Below are 18,942 nucleotides of genomic sequence, written 5' to 3' on the forward strand. Positions count from 1 at the left end.
CTTTCTCTCTCCACGACCGCAAGCAAGGAGCATTGCCACGTCCACTTTCCAGTAAGAAAAGGAAGTCTGGGAAGTACGGAGTGGCAGAATTCAGAAAGGGAAAATACTTTCCTGCCCCATCCGCATGACATTGTCCTTTCCCAAATCTGTTCTCTCTCTTTTTAAAAAAAATTTCCCCCAGTGTTTTAAAATTGAGGTATAGTTGAGGGAATTCCCTGGCGGTCCAGTGGTTAGGACTCAGCACTCTCACTGCCGGGGCCCAGGTTCAATCCCTGGTCGGCAAACTAAGATTCCCACAAAGGTGCACAGTGCAGCCAAAAAGAAAAAAAGAAAAGAAGAAGTACAGTTGATTGACAATATTGTGTTAGTTTCAGGCATACAGTAAGTTTATGTGTGTGTGTGTGTATATATATAGAGAGAGATTATTTTCTATTATAGGTTATTACAAGATATTGAATATAGTTCCCTATGCTACACAGTAATTCCTTGTTGCTTATCTATTTTATATATAGTAGTTTGTATCTGTTATCAGGATTCTGGGATTAACAAATCCAGACAAAATCTGTTCTTGATTTTTATTTTTCAGATCTCCATTTTTCCTACCCAGACTATGAGCTGCTTGAGGACAGGTCTACATCTTACTCCCCACGTCTGTCACAGTACCAGAACGCAGTTGCTACCCAGTCAATATCCAGTAAACGAACAAAAACTTGTACCAATTTTCTTGCATTCTCTCTTCCTTGCTTTCAATTTTATTTTTTATTTATTTATTTATTTATTTTGGCGGTACGCGGGCCTCTCACTGTTGTGGCCTCTCCCGTTGCGGAGCACAGGCTCCGGACGCGCAGGCTCAGCGGCCATGGCTCACGGGCCCAGCCGCTCCGCGGCATGTGGGATCTTCCCGGACCGGGGCACGAACCCGTGTCCCCTGCATCGGCAGGCGGACTCTCAACCACTGCGCCACCAGGGAAGCCTTCAATTTTATTTTAATTAAAATAGATTCTTTTTCAGGCCCTTCTACATTTTCTGTTGCCAAATGTTGCCGAATTCATAGTCTTTCACTGACATTCCTTCTCTGGAGGAAAAAGGGAGGAAAGGAAAGAAAAGTTACCCACTCCTTTCGTAGAACTTCTCATTCAAATCTTGTCTCTTTGCAAAAAGAAGATGCCTTTGAATATCCCTCATGTGTAATACTACACTTGAGGGATATTCAAATATCCACTACATGTGTAATAAAAACTACATGTGTAATGAAAACACAGCTTTTGAAAAATCTGCCCCTCTTCACCAGTACTTCTTGTTCTGTCATTACTGAAATATTTATTCCTGAGAAGTTTCCCCACCGCAAATAATCCCCATGGGAAGCAGTTTAATCGATCACTTGCTTCCCAAGAACATGGGTGTGTTTCCCAACTCTTCAAAATTGGCTGGATGCCCCAATGATGTCATATGCAAATACTATTTTAAAGAAGAAGCTGTTCAAGTACGACACGGGATCCGTGTGTGTACCTTGCGAAAGAGCTCTATGTGGCAGTACAAAGAGTTGCATGCCACTTCATGGAGGATGCCCACATCTTCCAGGTTCTGTTCTTTTTTTTTTTTAAGAGCCCTGCCATTTGTCTTTCGGAGCCCCTTTGAAAGGGCCTCCACCATTACAGCATAGGATTGATTACCCACAAGGTTTCACCCCAATTCCACCACCCCTTCCTCCTTAAGTATCCATCACTCGGAGGCAGGCGCAAGGTTCAAGCACTTCTTCCCCGCCCTCTAAACCTACCCACTTAAGTGTTTCTACTAGTTTTGTAAGGTCAATCCTGATTTATGAGACTGAATTGACTCACAGCTCATCTTCTTTTTTTAAGCAATGTTTAGTTAATGATTCTTGGAATCTGTGATTCCAGATAGGAGTAAAGTTGAGTCTCTAAGTTGTATGTGAAGTCAAAGAAAGAACTGGAAAACCTGGATCCAAGGAATATTCTGGACCCAAAGAATATGTAGGCATTTAGTAAATGCTAAAGGTGATACTTCATTTGAGAAAAGATACATTATTCACCTAAATGGTACTGGAACAATGTACCAACCCAGACATGTATGGGAAAAGGAAGCTGTAACAGTTATGTACAGCTGCTCTGACATAAGACTACTTAGGGTCTAATCCCCCCCTGGCACTTAATAACTATATGACTATAGACAAGTTACTTAAACCATCTAGGCTTCGATTTTCTTTTCTGTAAAATGAGAATAAATAACCTACCTCATAGGATTGCCATGAGGATCAAATAAGATTATGAGAACATACACACAGTAAATCCAATTAATGTTAATTTGATCATTATTGCTACTGCTTCATTTCCTTCAACAAAATAAAATCCAGATGAACAAAAATGTAAATGCAAGACCATTAGCTTTACTAGAATAAACAGAGAACTCATAAAACTCAACATCAAAAAAACAAACAATCCAATTAAAAAATGGTCAGAAGGCCTGAACAGACATTTTTCCAAAGAAGACATACGGATGGCCAACAGGCACATGAAAAGATGCTCAACATCACTAATTATCGGGGAAATGCAAACCAAAACCACAGTGAGTTATCACCTCACACCTGTCAGAACGGCTACCATCAAAATACAACAAATAGCAAATGCTGACAAGGATGTGAAGAAAAGGGAACCCTCTTGCATTGTTGATGGGAATGTAAATTGGTGCAGCCACTATGGAAAATAGTTTGGAGGTTCCTCAAAAAATTAAAAATAGAACTCCATATGATCCAGTAATTCCACTTCTGGGTATTTATCTGAAACAAATGAAAACACTAATTTTAAAAGATGTATGCACCCCTATGTTCATTGCAGCATTATTTACAATTGTCAAGATATGGAAGCAACCCCTGTGCCCATCAAAAGATAAATGGATAAAGAAGATGTGGCATATGTACACAATGGAATATTACTTAGCCATAAAAAAGAATTCAATCTTGGCATTTGCAACAACATGAATGGACCTAAAGGTTATTATGATAAATGAAATAAGTCAGAGAGAGAAAGACAAATACCACGTAATTTCACCTATAATGTGGAATCTAAAAACTATAATAAATGAACAAATATAACTAAACAGAAACAAAGTTGTAGATAGAGAGAACAAATAGGTGGTTGCCAGAGGGGTGGGGTTGGGGAGAAATAGGGGAGGGAGATTAAGGTATATAAACTTTCAATTACAAAATAAATGAGTCACAGGTATGAAATGTACAGTGTGGGGAATATAGTCAATAATTACGTAATATCTTTGTATGGTGACAGATGACTAGACTTCTGGCGATCATTGGAAATGTATAGAAATACTGAATCACCATGTTGTGTATTAGGAACTAACATAATGTTGTAGGTCGATGACACTTCAAAAACAAACTATTAGAAAAAGAGATCAGATTTGTAGCTACCAGAGGCAGGGAGTAGGGGGAGGGGGAATTGGAGGAAGGCAGGCAAAAGGTACAAACTTCTAGTTCTGAGACAAATAAATAGGAGGGATGTAATGTGCAGCATGATAAAGATAATTAATGGTGATGTACGTTACATATGAGAGTTATTAAGAGAGTAAATCCTAAGAGTTTTCATCACAAGGAAGATATTTTCTCTATTTCTTTAATTATGTATTTATATGAGATGATGGATGTTCACTAAACTTACCGTAATCATCACTTCATGATGTATGTAAGTTAAATCATTATGTGTACACCCGAAACTTATACAGTGTTGTATATCAATTATATCTCAGTAAAAATGGAAGAAAAAGATTACTAGAATAAAACATAGGTGAATATTTGTATAATCTGTCCAAGCATGATACGAAACCAGAAGCAAAAAAAGGTAAAGACTGCTATACCAATCAAATGAATATTGAAAATCTTTGGTAATATAATAGGTCCAAAACCAAACTGGGAACAACAGTTTCAATACTTATGTCAAAGGTTACTATCCCTAATATATAGAGAGATCTTAGAAATCAATAAGAAAAAGACAAGAAACTCTATAGAAAAACTGGCAAATGACATGATTATGTAATTCACAGAAAAGAAAGAAATGTCAATAACCAAAAAGAAAAAAGAAAAACTGGACACTATCACTAATAATTAAATACACACAAATTAAAGCAGTAGCTGTGTATATCTCTGTGTGTGTCTGTGTGGTGTCCAATTGGCAAAGCTTAAAAAGGTCTTAATACCTAGCACTGGTAAGAGTTTGAAAAAGTAGGCACTGCTACTCACCGATGGTCAAAAAGCACAACTTTAACAAGGTCAATTTGGCAATATCTATTAAAATTTTAGTATGCATTATCTTTGAGGCAGAAATACTATTTCTGGGATTTTGTCCTCTGTTCATTGTAACATTGTTTTTATTGAGGAAAAAAATTAAAACAATCTAAATATCCATCCAAAGAAAGTAGAAAATTTAATTATGGTGCATTTCTACAAAAGAATATTATCAAGCTGTTAAAAAGGATGAGCTAGAATCATGTGTTGACATGGAAGAATGTCCAAAAAATATTGAAAGAAAAAGCAAGTTTCAGAAGAGCGTGTGCAGAAAACCACCTCTAGAAGAGAAGTGTGGCAACCGTACAGCTATGCCACTCAGAGCTCCCTTCGCAGGAACCTACTGCATAGCTTCCTGACAGCCTCCATTGCCACACCTTTGGATCCACTGCACATTCACACCCAAGCCCACAGTCCCCCCTGGCTGCTCCCATCAAATATCAAACCAAGTCTTCTCCACCCGACACGGGGCTCCTCTAATAGACAACCTTTGATCAAAGCCTCCCCATCACTGGCTGGAACTTTCTCAGAGCTGCACTGCAGCTGGAAGCTCTTCCTTGCCGATCTTTCTTCTTCCCTATCCCCTTTCACAGGGCTCAGACCTGCTGTGGGTTTGGAGGTGCTCTCTGCCTATTCCTGCTCCCTTTTCCCTTTATACTTCACAATGCTTTCCCAAAAGATCTCCTGCACATCTATTTCTGCCTTGCTGTCTTCTACTTGAAGGATCCAAACTGGCCCCAAAAGACACACCCAACTACTAAGAGTTATAAATTTAGAGCTTGTGTGGGGGAAGAGAAGTAGGATGAGAGAAATTAGATCTCTCAAGTTATGTAATTCTGCAACATAAAGCATTCTTTAAAACATGTGTGTGCATGTGTGTATGTGTGCATATGTGTGTTTTACAAATATTGGGTTCAGTCTTGTGCAAGTACTGGCAATTCCATTATTTCCACACATATATCCCAACAGGGGTAAACTAGTCAAAAGTGTTTTGTGATTCAAATCCAGCCCATAGCTGTTAAACAGACCTGAAAAAAGGTTGATATTTTTTAGGTATTGGATCCGTCTCTGAGGGTGTCATGTATTTCCCTACAAAAAAAATGTGATCTCTCAGGTCCTGAGAAAATGCAGGCACTCTACTAATGCGTTTTCAAACAGAAAGTAACCAATGTCCCAGATAGAAAAATATACTGCCATCCTCTTCAGACAGATGGGCACACTAGATTGAGATTAACTTGCTCAAAGTCCCCTGTTAGGAAGTCTGGGAGTAGAGAGAATTGACTAAGAGACAATGTGATGTGTGAGAAATTTACTCACACGAGAGTGTAGCTCCTGTTGACTTACCTCTTCTCAAGAGCTGTCACACACTGTTCTCACACAGCAGAACCTCAGGCCATGCTTTCCAAGAGTTCTTTTTAATCTTACATTTAGTCTTATGTTTTTCCAAGTGTTCCTTATGTCTTCCTCTTTGCTAAGACACTTGTAATTCGGGCTTTCCTATCAGCTGACTTACATTTCATACTCAGACTGGATATATTTTATGTGGCTGTCTTCATCATAAATCAACAGTTTTAAATAAACCACGTAGTTAACTGTCTCAGTGATTTCAGATCTAAGAATAGAATTTGCTATTATATTTAGCACTTTCACTAACTCTCTTTTCATAAGGAAAAAAAAGAAAAGGAAGGGAGGAAAGAAGAAAGGAAACAGCCTAAATATAATTTAGTTCTTTAGCATATAATATTAAAAGAAAGCAATTTACAAGTCATGTCAATCACATTTATCCCCAAAGGACATACTGTCACTAGCAGCATAATTTTAAATATCAGTGAGAGGGCTTCCCTGGTGGCGCAGTGGTTGAGAGTCCGCCTGCCAATGCAGGGGACGTGGGTTCGTGCCCCGGTCCGGGAAGATCCCACATGCCGCGGAGAGGCTGGGCCCGTGAGCCATGGCCGTTGAGCGTGCGCGTCTGGAGCCTGTGCTCCGCAACGGGAGAGGTCATAACAGTGAGAGGCCCACATACCGCAAAAAAGAAAAAAAAAAAAAAAAATATATATATATATATATATATATATCAGTGAGAGACTACATTTGCAAAGTGTAGGATAAAAATCTGCATTTAAACAAGATCCCCAGGTGATGCAGATACACACTGAAGTTTGAGAAGCACTACTATATTCAATATTTATTATATATTTTTGTCTCCTAGGACACTATGGATATATGAAGGAGAAGATTTACCAGTTCTTGCTCTGACAAGGCACACTGCAGTGCCCACAGCAGGATAGGAAGGGAAATGTGAAAATGATCCCAGCTAGCACGTACTGGGTGCTAACCCTCTGCTAGGTGCTTTGCTAAGTGATTTACATGCATTCATTAATAGAATCCTTATAACAGCCCCCTGAAAGGAGATTCAATTATTATCCCCATACAAAGATAGGGAAATTAACGCTAAGAAAGGCTAAAAGTAACTTGTCTAGGTTGACACAGTCAATTCAGAGCTTGAGCCATGTGAGTCACTCGCCAGTCACATCACGCTGCTTCCTGCATGTGTGAAGGGCATACGACAATCAACATTAAGGCATAAAAAAATTACTGATAATTAGAAAGCCAAGAAAATCTTAAGAAAAATTCCAATAGGATTTTATTAAACTTGACAAGTTATTTGTAAAGTTTATACAAAATGAAAATGTATGAGAATCACTTTCAGAAAACGTTCTGAGGGAAAAAACCACAAATATATACTCCTAGATATAAAAATATACCATCAAGCTATAGCATTTAACACAGGTGATACTGGCAGAAGAAGAGACAAAAATAGATCAGTGAAATAGGGTAGAATCCTGAAACAGGGCCTTATATAAATAGGAATTTATTTTACTGTAAAAATAGAATTTCAAATGAGTTAGAAAAAAGTTGTATGATTATATAAACAGTATGGGAGCAACTGCTTAAAACTTAGGAAAAAAGTTAAGTTACATTTTACCTTCCACCTTATACAAAAATCTGAAATTTTGCAGAGCTAAATGTAAAACCAAAATAATAAAAGTATTAGAAAAAAACTTAAAAATAATTTTTAGGTGAAAAAGACCTTTCTAAGCTAGACAAAGCACAGAAAGCATGAGATTGCAGAGTTGATTACACAAACATTTAAAACTTCTGTGCAGCAAAAGATAGTTAAAAATAAAAGCATTGGGCTTCCCTGGTGGCACAGTTGTTGAGAATCCACCTGCCAATGCAGGGGACATGGGTTCGATCACTGGTCTGGGAGGATCCCACATGCCGCGGAGCAACTAAGCCCGTGTGCCACAACTACTGAGCCTGCACTCTACAGCCCATGAGCCACAACTACTGAGCCCACGTGCCACAACTACTGAGCCCGTGCGCCACAACTACTGAAGCCTGCACGCCTAGAGCCCGTGCTCTGCAACAAGAGAAGCCACTGCAGTGAGAAGCCCGCACACCACAACGATGACCCAACGCAGCCAAAAATAAAACATAAATAAATAAATTTATTTTAAAAATAAATAAATAAAAGCATTATAAATGGATAAGCAGAATGTGGTATACATAAACAATGGAATATTATTCAGCCTTAAAAAGGAAGGAAATTCTGATACATGCTACAGCATGGATGAGCCTTGAGGACATTTTGCTAAGTGAAATAAGCCAGTTACAAAAAGGCAAAGACTATATGATTCCCCCATTTATATGAGGTACCTGGAGTATTTGAATGCATAGAGACAGAAAGTAGAATGATGGCTGCCAGGGGTTGGGAAGAGGGGGAATGTGGAATTATTGTCTAATGGGTACAGTTTCAGTTTTGCAAGATGAAGAGTTCTGGAGATGGACGGTGGGGATGGTTGCACAACAATATGAATGTACTTAATGACACAGACCTGTATACTTAAAATGATTAAAATGGTAAATTTTATATTATGTATTTTACCATAACAAAAAAAATTTGGAAAATGAGCATTACACTAGAAGAAATATTTGCATCATCTACAACAGACAAAAGATTAAGAAACTGAGTACCTGTAGAGCTTCTGCAGTAAATAGAAATAAGAGAAAGCAACTCAGTAGAAAAGTGAGCAAAGGATACGCACAGGTAATTGACAGGAGACACACATGATCCACAAATATTGTGTTTAGAAATATTAAATTGCAGCAATAATCAGCAAAATGCAAATTAAAATGCCTTATTGGATTTCACTCATTTACCAGATGTGAAAATTTAAATTAAAAAAAAAAGAGATAACACCTGGTTTTAGGAAGGATGAGGGTAATGGGCTGAGTTTAAATTAGTACCTGGGGTGGGTCAGTGGTGCAATTTGAAGGGTTTTATCTATCAAGTTGAAAAATGGATAAACACTTTGACCCACAAATCTCTCTCCTAGTATATTATACTCAGGCTTAAGCACAAAGATGAATGCACAATCTTCCCTGAAGCACTGTTGCTAATGCTGAATAATTTTAAACAACTCAAATGTCCATCAATAAGGGAAAGGATGAATAAATGTCTCTAATTAAAATAATAAGAAATAAGAATAAGCACTATTACTTTAGAATAACATGTAGCCATTGCAAAAGAGGTACATACAGAGATGTTCGATCTCTAAGACTTGGGGGTGAAAAAATAAGCTGCACAATGATAGTAAGATCTCATTTACATATATTAAAACATAGTGTAGGCCTTCCCTGGTGGCACAGTGGTTGAGAATCTGCCTGCCAATGCAGGGGGGTTCAAGCCCTGGTCCGGGAAGATCCCACATGCCACGGACTAGCTAAGCCTGTGCACCACAACTACTGAGCCTGAGCTCTAGAGCCCGGGAGCCACAACTACTGAGCCCTCCCACCACAACTACTGAAGCCCGTGCGCCTAGAGCCTGTGCTCTGCAACAAGAGAAACCACCGCAATGAGAAGCCCGTGCACCACAACAAAAAGTAGCCCCCGCTCGCCACAACTAGAGAAAGCCCGTGTGCAGAAACAAAGACCCAACAAAGCCAAAAATAAAGTAAAATAAAATAAATAAATAAATAGATAATTGTACAATTTTAAAAAAAGAAAAATATCTTTAAAAAAACATAGTGTTTATATACATATTATGCAATTGTATAGAAAAGAAGAAATCTTGGAATAGTAGGTACCAGCCTGAACTTACCCTCTTCTGTGTGGGAGTGGGAGTGCATTTCATTTCATATAGTTCATATATATATTCACTTATTATTTGCATTATTTTTAAAACACAAAAATAAAATAGACAACCTTGTAAAAGCAAGGACACAGCTGCTGGAGAAGAAACTTGTGCTTTACAGAGCAAGGAAGCCTGCTTGGAGGGAGGGGTATTTCTCACAAAATCTTATTTGTCTTATATTTCCCCCTTTCATATATTTTTTTCAATCAAGGAGGACTTCCTCCCCCAGGGAAAAGAGAGCCAGGGCTCACTGTTCCTGTAAGTGAGCAAGATGACTCTCAGTTTTCCTTCCACCCAAGCCAAAAATCCTCCCACAAGGAAAACACACACCTTCCTCTTGTCAAATCACAGCACCACCGATTCCTCTTTCAACACCCTGATAGTTTTCCTGATTTGGTTCCTTTTTCAGGACAAAGGGTTACAAGAAACAACAGAGACTCTGAAACACCTCTCTGCACCCCTGTAGATGTTTCTGCTCTTTCAGGTTAAAGAACGGGGTAGAAGGAAAAGACCCAGTGTGTAAGTGTTCTCCCCAGTGTGGCTCCAGTCCCCGTTGGACACCTAAGACCAGCCCTTTCCTCTCAAGGTGGCCTTTGATACAGAAGGTTTAGAGGTTTAGACACATTTGCTGAGACAACAGGAGACAGAACAGGTACCACAAGGAGGCAAGTTACAGCTGAGAATTAGCTCTGTCCAACAATCACGTTAGCTGGTGAGCTCCCTGGCACTGGAGGCATTCTAACAATACTGAACGCTATCTGGGAGATGCCAAACTTAGCATGCCCTGACGATTCTGAGTAGGCAGGTGAAGCTGGAGGCCAGCGCTTTGAAAAGCTTCAAGAATGATTCTAAGACACAGCTAAGTTTGGGAACCCCTGGCCACTATGACCCTTCGGGGCCCTTCAGCTTCAAGGGTCTCTGAGTGCATTTTAAAACAGCCAAAGAGAGAAACGAAGCAGGACAATAATGAAGCACCACGGGTGGGGTGGGGTGGGAAACACTCTAAAAAGGGTCCTAGAGTTTGAGGCACAACACAGTGGTTATAAGCAGATTCCAAAGCCAAATCCTGACTCTGTCACGCGCTAGCTGTGTGACCACAGACAAGTTACTTAACTTCTCTGGGTCTCAGTTTTCTCACTGATAAAATCAGAATGAGAAAACTGCTACCTACCTCACTGGTGACGCTTAAATCGTCTAGCATATGTACAGTACTTAGAATAGTGCCTGGTCCCATAGTAAGTGTGAACCATTATTATTTTGCAGAGGAGGAGACAGAGGCTGAGGCCATAAAGTTAACCTGACCCAAGTCCCAAAGTCAGTTGAGACTTGAGAATAAGACCCAGAGCTTCCCTCCTTCTAGCTCAAATGAAATACACTACATTCAGTTCCATCATATCCTCTGCCTACATCGACCTCTCGAGCTGGAGAATAAGCTTGTTCAGTCTTCAGCCTTGTCAGTTACCAGGCGTCCCTGCTCAGTGGCATGGCGCACTGTGCTTCCCACCATAGGACAGGCAGGCAGGACGGATGGATGCGTGAGCGGCCCAAGGACTGTCAAGAAAGGGCTCTCGGTGTCAGGGGCAAAGCCCCGCGCTTCGCGACGTCATTGCCACCGCGGCCAGCTCTACGGTCTTGGACAAGTTATTGAACCCCTCCGTGCTTTTTGCCTAGGAAAGGTTTGTCTATAAAAGGATGAGGGGTGGGTTAGTTACAAATGCAAGGCTCCCACCGCCCGGCCAGACACCTCGGCGCTCCTTGCATTCGCTTGGCGTCTATCCCAGACACCTCCCCGGGATTTCCCGCTCCACCTGCGCGTGAGCGCCTCCCGCTTCCAGGTGTAAACAGAGACCGGGTGGAGGGAGATCGCGGACTGCGAGAGGAATGACTGTCAGGTGGGGGTTAAGGGAGCGTGAGGGGAGGCTGGAGACAGCAGTTCACTCTGGAGTGTTGGGAGAGAGGCAAAAGTGGGTCAAATGGGAATTTTAACTCCCAACTACCTGCGAAAGAGGCGGTGGGATGGCGAACGTAAAAGCAGGGTAGGAACCGTCGTGGTGCCCCCAGCAGCGTGCGCTCTGGGAAAAATTAGTATTCCAGTGTTACGCACCAGGCTGGCGCGCCACGGGTGAGGACCCCTCAAAGCACCGTCTCGGAGCAGAGCGAATCCCGAACCAAAGCAAACGCGGGGCCTCGGCGCCAAGCAGGGGAGAAGACGGCTGAGCTCCGGGCCGCGTCCAGCCGGGAAGGGCCGGCAAAGGGGTCGGATTCTACCGGACGCCACCCAGGTCCGTCCGTTGGAAGAGCCACGGAGGGAGGCGGGGCGCGCGGAGGGGAGCGGGACGGGCGGTCGGGTGGGTACTCACCCCGCGGGCGGTAAGGCTCCGTGAGCCGGGCTGACTCGTCGGCTTGGCTGCCGCTGCGGTGCGAGGCAGGGGCGAGCGCGGGTGTGGACGTGCAGGGCCGGCCCCGCGCCCGGGCAATGAATCAGCTGCGGGGCGCGCGCCCAGGGGCGGGAGTTACGGGAAAGCCGCGGGGGAGGGCAGAGGGGCGAGGACTTTTGCAATTTCCCGTCTCGCTGCGCACTCTTGGCACTCCTGGGACCCACAGGAATTCGCCTCCTTTGGGTCCCCGGGGGGAGCGGACAGGACCCTGCAGAGGTGCGGGCCCCCGGACGTGGGGACCGGGGGGAAAGGAAGTGGGAGAGGCCTGGAAAGGAAAAGTGGAAACCGAAAACTCGGCAGGCCGGGCATCGCGCCCCCGTGCCGCGCTGCGGACCCCGCCGGCCGGCCACCCCGCGGGCGCAGAGCGAAGCCGGTGGGATCCCGCGGGGCCACTTGTTATCCCAACCTAGAGGCAGAACCCCTGGGCTCCCGGGCAGAAAGTCTTTGGGTAAAAGACAAGCGCCCCAGACAAACTTCCTACTGTGTTTCCGTTTGGCGTTCAGAGCAATACAAATAAAAAGTAGTTCTAGGATCCTGCTTTGCGTTCCTCTCTAGAAACACCGTCACAGTCTCGCCTGCACAACTGTCCTGAAACCTTAGTTTCACAAAGAGCTGTGTGTGCTGCAGCATGGCTTACTTTTCCTCTTAATAATGCCGTCCAGACTTTGGAATACGTATTTCAAATACAGGGCCTTTGACATGCATATTTGCCCTCTCCTCGTAGTTATATGATGGACTCTGTAAAGGCTTATCGACTTTGGAGCTGGTATGGAAACCAGCTGAATACGGTTGCTGTGGTGGTAGCCTTGGACCCAGAGAGGAGAGTGGGGGGCTCAGGTGTCGAGGAGGGATGCCCCGCAGCTCTGGAGGCTTGTTCATGGGGCCTAGTTTTTGGTCAGCTAAGCCTGGTGGGATTCAGGTACCGCACAGTACCACAGATGGCAGGGACTGGGGGAGCCACGAGTAATCAAGAAGGGTCGCCCATGAATCATATCTTAGAATCACTTATGGAATTGACTGGATGGCTCAAAATAATGTCAGAATCAGCCCAAATGTTACTTTTATGTTTGTCCTTTTTGCTCCTTTATGTCATTTTTTGCTATCCCAATGCCATCCCAGGGAAAGAATTCTTTTTAGGCCTAAATACACATCATATCTAATGGTGCCACAAAGACAGCATTACTATGCTCCATATAGTAAATGTTTGATGATAATGCAGTTAAAGGTACTTTTGTCTAAATAAATGAATGGTCCTTTGCCACACCTCTCATTACTCCAAGAGTTTGGTTTTTTTTTAAACATCTTTATTGGAGTGTAATTGCTTTACAGTGGTGTGTTAGTTTCTGCTTTATAACAAAGTGAATCAGCTATACATATACATGTATCCCCATATCTCCTCCCTCTTGCGTCTCCCTCCCTCCCACCCTCCCTATCCCACCCCTCTAGGTGGTCACAAAGCAGGGAGCTGATCCCCCTGTGCTATGTGGCTGCTTCCCACTAGCTGTTTTACATTTGGTTACCTGGTCTGACAGAGGTTCTGTAGCCACACAGATGGCTAAACTAATGGAGTCCAAGAGTTTTTTTTAAGTGGAGTCCAAGAGTTTTTTTAGAGCCATTAGTTTAGCCATCTGCGTGGCTACCCAAGGGTTAAGAAGGGTTAGGAAGGCTTTCTGATTCTCTGTTTCACTGAGTGAAAAAAAATGTTAATTTCTTCTTTACAGAAACAGTTCAGAGGGGTGTTTCTTATAGCAGATGAGATGCCAAATAAAAAATATTGAGTGTGATGAATTTCTGCAAAGTGAGTCTTCACTTACTTTGGGCTCCTGTAACAATTGAAAGAAACTGAGTTACAAAAAATCGGTGCTGTTGGTTCATGACCTCAGGGAATTCCCCTAGTGAAATTCTAAACTTTCCGCCTTACACAAAGGTCAAGGAGAGGTAGACCCATTCAGATTGGTAGATGGCAGTGTTAATAGGCAGGGAATTTACATAGAAGGCTTGTCTCAGGCGGAAGCAAGATAAATACATCTCCTCTCCTGCCTGCCAGATTCTTAAAAGTTTACATAGAAGCCTTAATGGGGTTCAGTCCAGTGTACAGACCACATGATCTCAACAACACATTGCTCTCTCAAGGCTACATCCTTGAAAATGGCTCCTGGTACAGGAACAGTGGACAGAACATACATTCCAAGGACAGGGGAGGGGATAAAGAGGCTCTAATTGCCTGGGGCTGGAGGGTCAACTGGAGGTCACGTCCTCTCAATGACATCCTCAAACAGGTGTCCACATAAAATTCATTTATTTTGTGCACCACTCTAATTTCTTGAATATATTCCTTTTTCTAGAGACTAGTTACTATAGCACCTGTAAATCTGCCATCATACCCTTAGGATGGTGTACTAGGTTGAATAGTGTCCTCTAAAAATTCGTGTCCACCCAGAACTTCAGAATATGACCCTATTTGGAAATACTGTTTTTGCAGATTTAATCAAGGTAAGATGAGGTCAGACTGGATTAATCCAATGACTGCTATCCTTATAGGAAGAGGGAAATTTGGACACAGATACCCAGGAGGAATGCCATGTGACTACTGAGACAGAGATTGGAGTTATTCTGCATCAAGCCAAGGAATGCCAAGGATGGCTGGCCACCAGCAGAGGCCAGAAGAAAGGTACAGAGAAGCATGGTTTTAAACACAGTTTCATATGTTGTCAGAACAAAGAACATTCAACAAGTCAGGGATAAATTCCTTCAAGGTTTCCAAAAGCCCATATCAGCACGTACGCAGGGAGTTAGTATGGCCTTGGCATCTGGGGAGGGAGTCTTGTCATTGAAGGAGTACCAGCGTGAGCATCCCAGGAAGGAAGGCGTTTAATCTTTATTTTTAACATGGACATTCTTTACTTCTGGTCAGTGCTCCCTTTTCTTTCATAATGAAAGCAGACATACAATGTATGTTTGATATGCCACAAACAGGCTGTTTTAGTTAGCATAAAGTTCAAGTTAACTCATGCATAAGCCAGAGTGACTTCCTCATACCTCAGTATGTGAAAATTTCCTTTATCATTTCCCTGTCCCCTTCTTGTTCTCCATGTGTCCCCTAGATGTTGGTGTGTCCCAGGGCTCCATCCACGGCACTCTCCTCTGAATCCGCACAGTCTCCCAAATGATCACGTCCATGGTCCTGATTTCCATTATCACTTGTGCTCTGATGACCCTTGAGTCTTCCTCTCCACTGCAATTATTTCATCTGAACTCTAGACCAACTTATTTGTACTTCAAAATCAATATGTCCAGGTTCAAACGCTTCATGTTTCCCCCTTTGATTCTCTTGTATTAAGTGAATGGCCAAAACTTTAATTCAGGTACCAAATCAAAAAACCTGGGAATGACCCTTCATCCATCCTCTCTCATCTGCCATCTCCCACCAGAAAGTCTCATATATGTAACTATGACAGGGGAGCCATGAATGGAATGTAGCCCTACCCTATGAAATTTCTCAGGGGAAATATAGTTCTATAAATGTTAGTAACATTATATAGATATAACTATGGATATAGATATAGGTATATAAAATCAGCTATGTAAATTGTGAAATATAATAATTATTCTATTTGTTCAACTGCTACAAATATCTGTAATTACATGTTTGGCAGTATTTGGTAACCAAACTGATAGAACTTGAGGGAATTGGGAGTTTTCTGAAGAAAGTGGCTTCATGAAGTAAGTACTAGATGATGATTTACGATTACCCTCATGGATAAGAATTCTCTATTTTTTGGGGCATGTTATCACATTTGACATAGTAAAGATTCACTTTTAGGTCTTAAAGCATGCTGCTGTGGTTATGATCGTATTGGTGATACTGGCATTATTTCTAAGAAAACTTAATGGAAATTAAAATGTTATTTTGTAGATGTATTCTTGTATTGTGAAAAACTAAACAGGCCTTTTGAAAAGTTTCTAATCTAAAGTATATCATAAAGCTTGGTTAGTTAAGAGATAGCTATTATTTCCAAATATATATATATATATATAAAATCCAAAAGCAAGTAAAACAAGGGAGCCGGCAATGACAAAGCAAGATGTTGAGTGTTAGGGGGCCACGTGGAGCTTTCCTATTTTATAATTTCAGAGGATGACCTATAAGTACTTGAGTATGAATTGCTTTCCTTCAATGTCTGTTAAGTGAATTTAAGTGAGGGATAACATCATCCTTAATAGTTCTAAAGGAGTTTCTTGCTTGAACTAAATATTACTGGAAGATTGGGTGATGAATTGATTGATTCTACATATTCCGCCCTCTCCTGGATATGGCAATTATGTTCACACCTTATTCCAGAATCATCAGAAACCAGACAGTGGGGAGAACTTTTTTGAATCTTTATCTTTTTTTGCTTTAGAGATAATGTTGAATGTGTGTTTGCTTGGATAGCTGCTTTTATTCTTTTGACCTATGGTTATGGGGATTAATAAAAATGAGTGCAGTAATTAATGCTACAGGATAGAACATTAATCCAGTTAGGAAGGAAGTACTTTGGGGGAGAGTTAGGTGGGAACTTGGAGAACTTTTGAAAACGATTTGCTAAGCTTGACCTAAAATAAGTCTATAGTCGTGTTTATATTTAAACAGCATCTCTTATAGACAGCATGTAATTGGGACTTTTTTTTAAAAGTACATTCTCTGCATTTTAATTTGATAGGGAGTGTTTAGCACACTTACATTTAAGGTAATTATTGATATGGTTGGGTTTAACCTACCACTTTACTATACGTTTTCTGTTTTGTTCCCTCTGCTTTTTCTTCTTCTGTTTCTCCTTTTCTGCCTTCTTTTACATTAAATGACTTTTAAAAGAATTTTATTTTAAATTTACCTTTTGGGTTTTTGTTATTCCTCTCAACAGGATTTTTTGGTGTGTGGCCTAATGGATTACAATATACATCCTTAATTTTTACTGTTTGGTTGAGATAATATTGTACCATTTCACCTACCATTTAACCATGCCTCCGGTCCTTTACATTACAGTAGTAAAATGTATTGCATTATGACAAGATAAAACTGGCATGTGATATGTATTTTAAAGAAATTAAGAGGAAAAATAGTCTTTTATATTTACCCACATATTTATCTTTACCCCAATGTTCTTCAGTCCTCTCAGAGATCTAAGTTTTCATCTTATCTCATTTCCCTAAGCCTGAAGAACTTCCTTTAGCATTTTTTTAGTGCAGGTATACTGGAGATACGTTCTCTTAGTTGTTTTTTTTTGTTTGTTTGTTTTTGTCTTGTTTTGTTTTTTAATGTCTTTACTTCATGTCATCCTTGAGGGATATTTTTGTTGGGTATAGGATTCTCAGTTGACAGCTTTTTCCTTTCAACACTTTTAAAATGTTGTTCTGTGGTTATCTGGCCTTCATTGTGTCTGATGAGAAATGATCAATTATTCAAATCATTGTTTCCCTGTATATATAATGTGTCATTTTTCTCTGGTTGCTGTCAAAATTTTTCTTTCTCTTTGGTTGTCAATAATTTGACAATGAGGTGCCTAGAGATTTAAAAAATATTATTATAATTATTCATCAGGTTTGACATTTGTTGAGCTTCTTGAATTTGCAAATTTATGTCTTTTAACAAATTTGAGAAATTTTCAGGTAGTATTTCTTCAATTTTTTTTTTCTGTTCTATTATCTTTCTCATCTCTCCCTGAGAATCCAATTACTCATATGTTAGGCCCCTTCATATAGTCCCAAATACCCACATGGCTTTATTAATTGTTTCCAATTTTTTCTTTGTGTTTTTCAGACTGTATAACTTCTGTCAAACTGTATTTAAGTTTACTGACTCCTATCCTATAATCTTAATTTTGCTATCAAATTCATCTTCTAAATAGATAGTGTAAATTTCAGTTCTCAAATTTTTCTTTATTATATATATTTTCTATTTCTGTACTGATATTTACTATCATTTAGATCATGATGGGCATCTTTTCCTTTACCTCACTGAGCATAGTTCTAATTGCTGCTTTTAGAGCATTGCTCATTCATTCCAACATTTAGACACCTTAGTGCCAGTCTTTATTGATTGTTTCTCTTATGACAATGGATCACATTTTCCTGGCTTGTTTATTTACTCATTTTTGGATTGCCAAGTAATTTTGGACTGCAACCTAGATGTTGTAAATATTATGTTATGAAAACTGGATTCCGTTACATTCCTCCAAGGTATTGATTTTCTTTTTAAATGGGCAGTAAACGTGGTGAGACTCAAACTCCAAACATGATATTGATCGCAGTAGTAGAAGCTCAAATCAGAGTTCAGTTGTTTTTTTTTGGCTTTAGCTGGGCTCTTTTGAGTCTGCCTTGCACAATCATGATTCAGAGATTATCCGTGATGTAAGTTTAAACACAGAATATAAGCTTCTTCCTCTCTAGCTATCTCTTTTCTGCCATTTCCCACCTCATTTTCCAAAGGATGTGGTTGCCTCAAACTCTGACCTCTGGTTCTTCAAGCCAGAAATGTTGTAGTCTTTCTAACAGAGCTCTAGTTACCCCCATGCTGCACAGACTTGTGTGGTCTCAGGCTAAGGGCCATAAAATGTGGGAAGCTCCCTCCCTACTCCTTCCCTGCTTCGAAGTGTTAACTCCCTTCCAGAATCTTCCTGTTTTTGTCAATTCTGCTTTTAACTGCTTCTTATTTTTTTTCCTAGTGTTTTATATTGTCATATGTGGAGGGGCAGTTTAATAGGAGCCACTCAGCTCTGACTGGAAGGGCACTCCCTACAGTTACATTTTGAAGTGCTAAGTGATGAGATTATTGGGAGAAAATGGTAGGAACTCTTTTTTTTTTTTTCCCCATTTGCTAGGTTAGTTTTCTCTCCAATAAAATATTCTTCTGAAACAATCCAGTTTCTTCAAAAGATTGAAATATATTTGCCTTAGACTTCAATCTGGAAATTGATGAAAGCCTACTGGAATCAAGTAAGGTTAATCTATTATC

General features: G+C 40.8%; 1 protein-coding gene across 4 annotated transcripts in view; it reads right to left on the reverse strand.

Moving 5' to 3' along the window:
• Positions 1-12,001, reverse strand: part of OSMR (oncostatin M receptor) — a 57,885-nt gene extending 45,884 nt beyond the window's left edge. For all 4 annotated transcript variants that reach the window (XR_004481347.2, XM_033421240.2, XM_033421238.2 and 1 more), the window contains exon 1: positions 11,871-12,001. The gene's annotated coding sequence lies outside the window, so the exon portion shown is untranslated. The remainder of the gene's footprint in view (positions 1-11,870) is intronic.
• Between the last annotated feature and the right edge of the window lie 6,941 nt (positions 12,002-18,942).

This window comes from Orcinus orca, chromosome 3 (assembly GCF_937001465.1).
Source record: "Orcinus orca chromosome 3, mOrcOrc1.1, whole genome shotgun sequence".
Taxonomy (NCBI): domain Eukaryota; kingdom Metazoa; phylum Chordata; class Mammalia; order Artiodactyla; family Delphinidae; genus Orcinus; species Orcinus orca.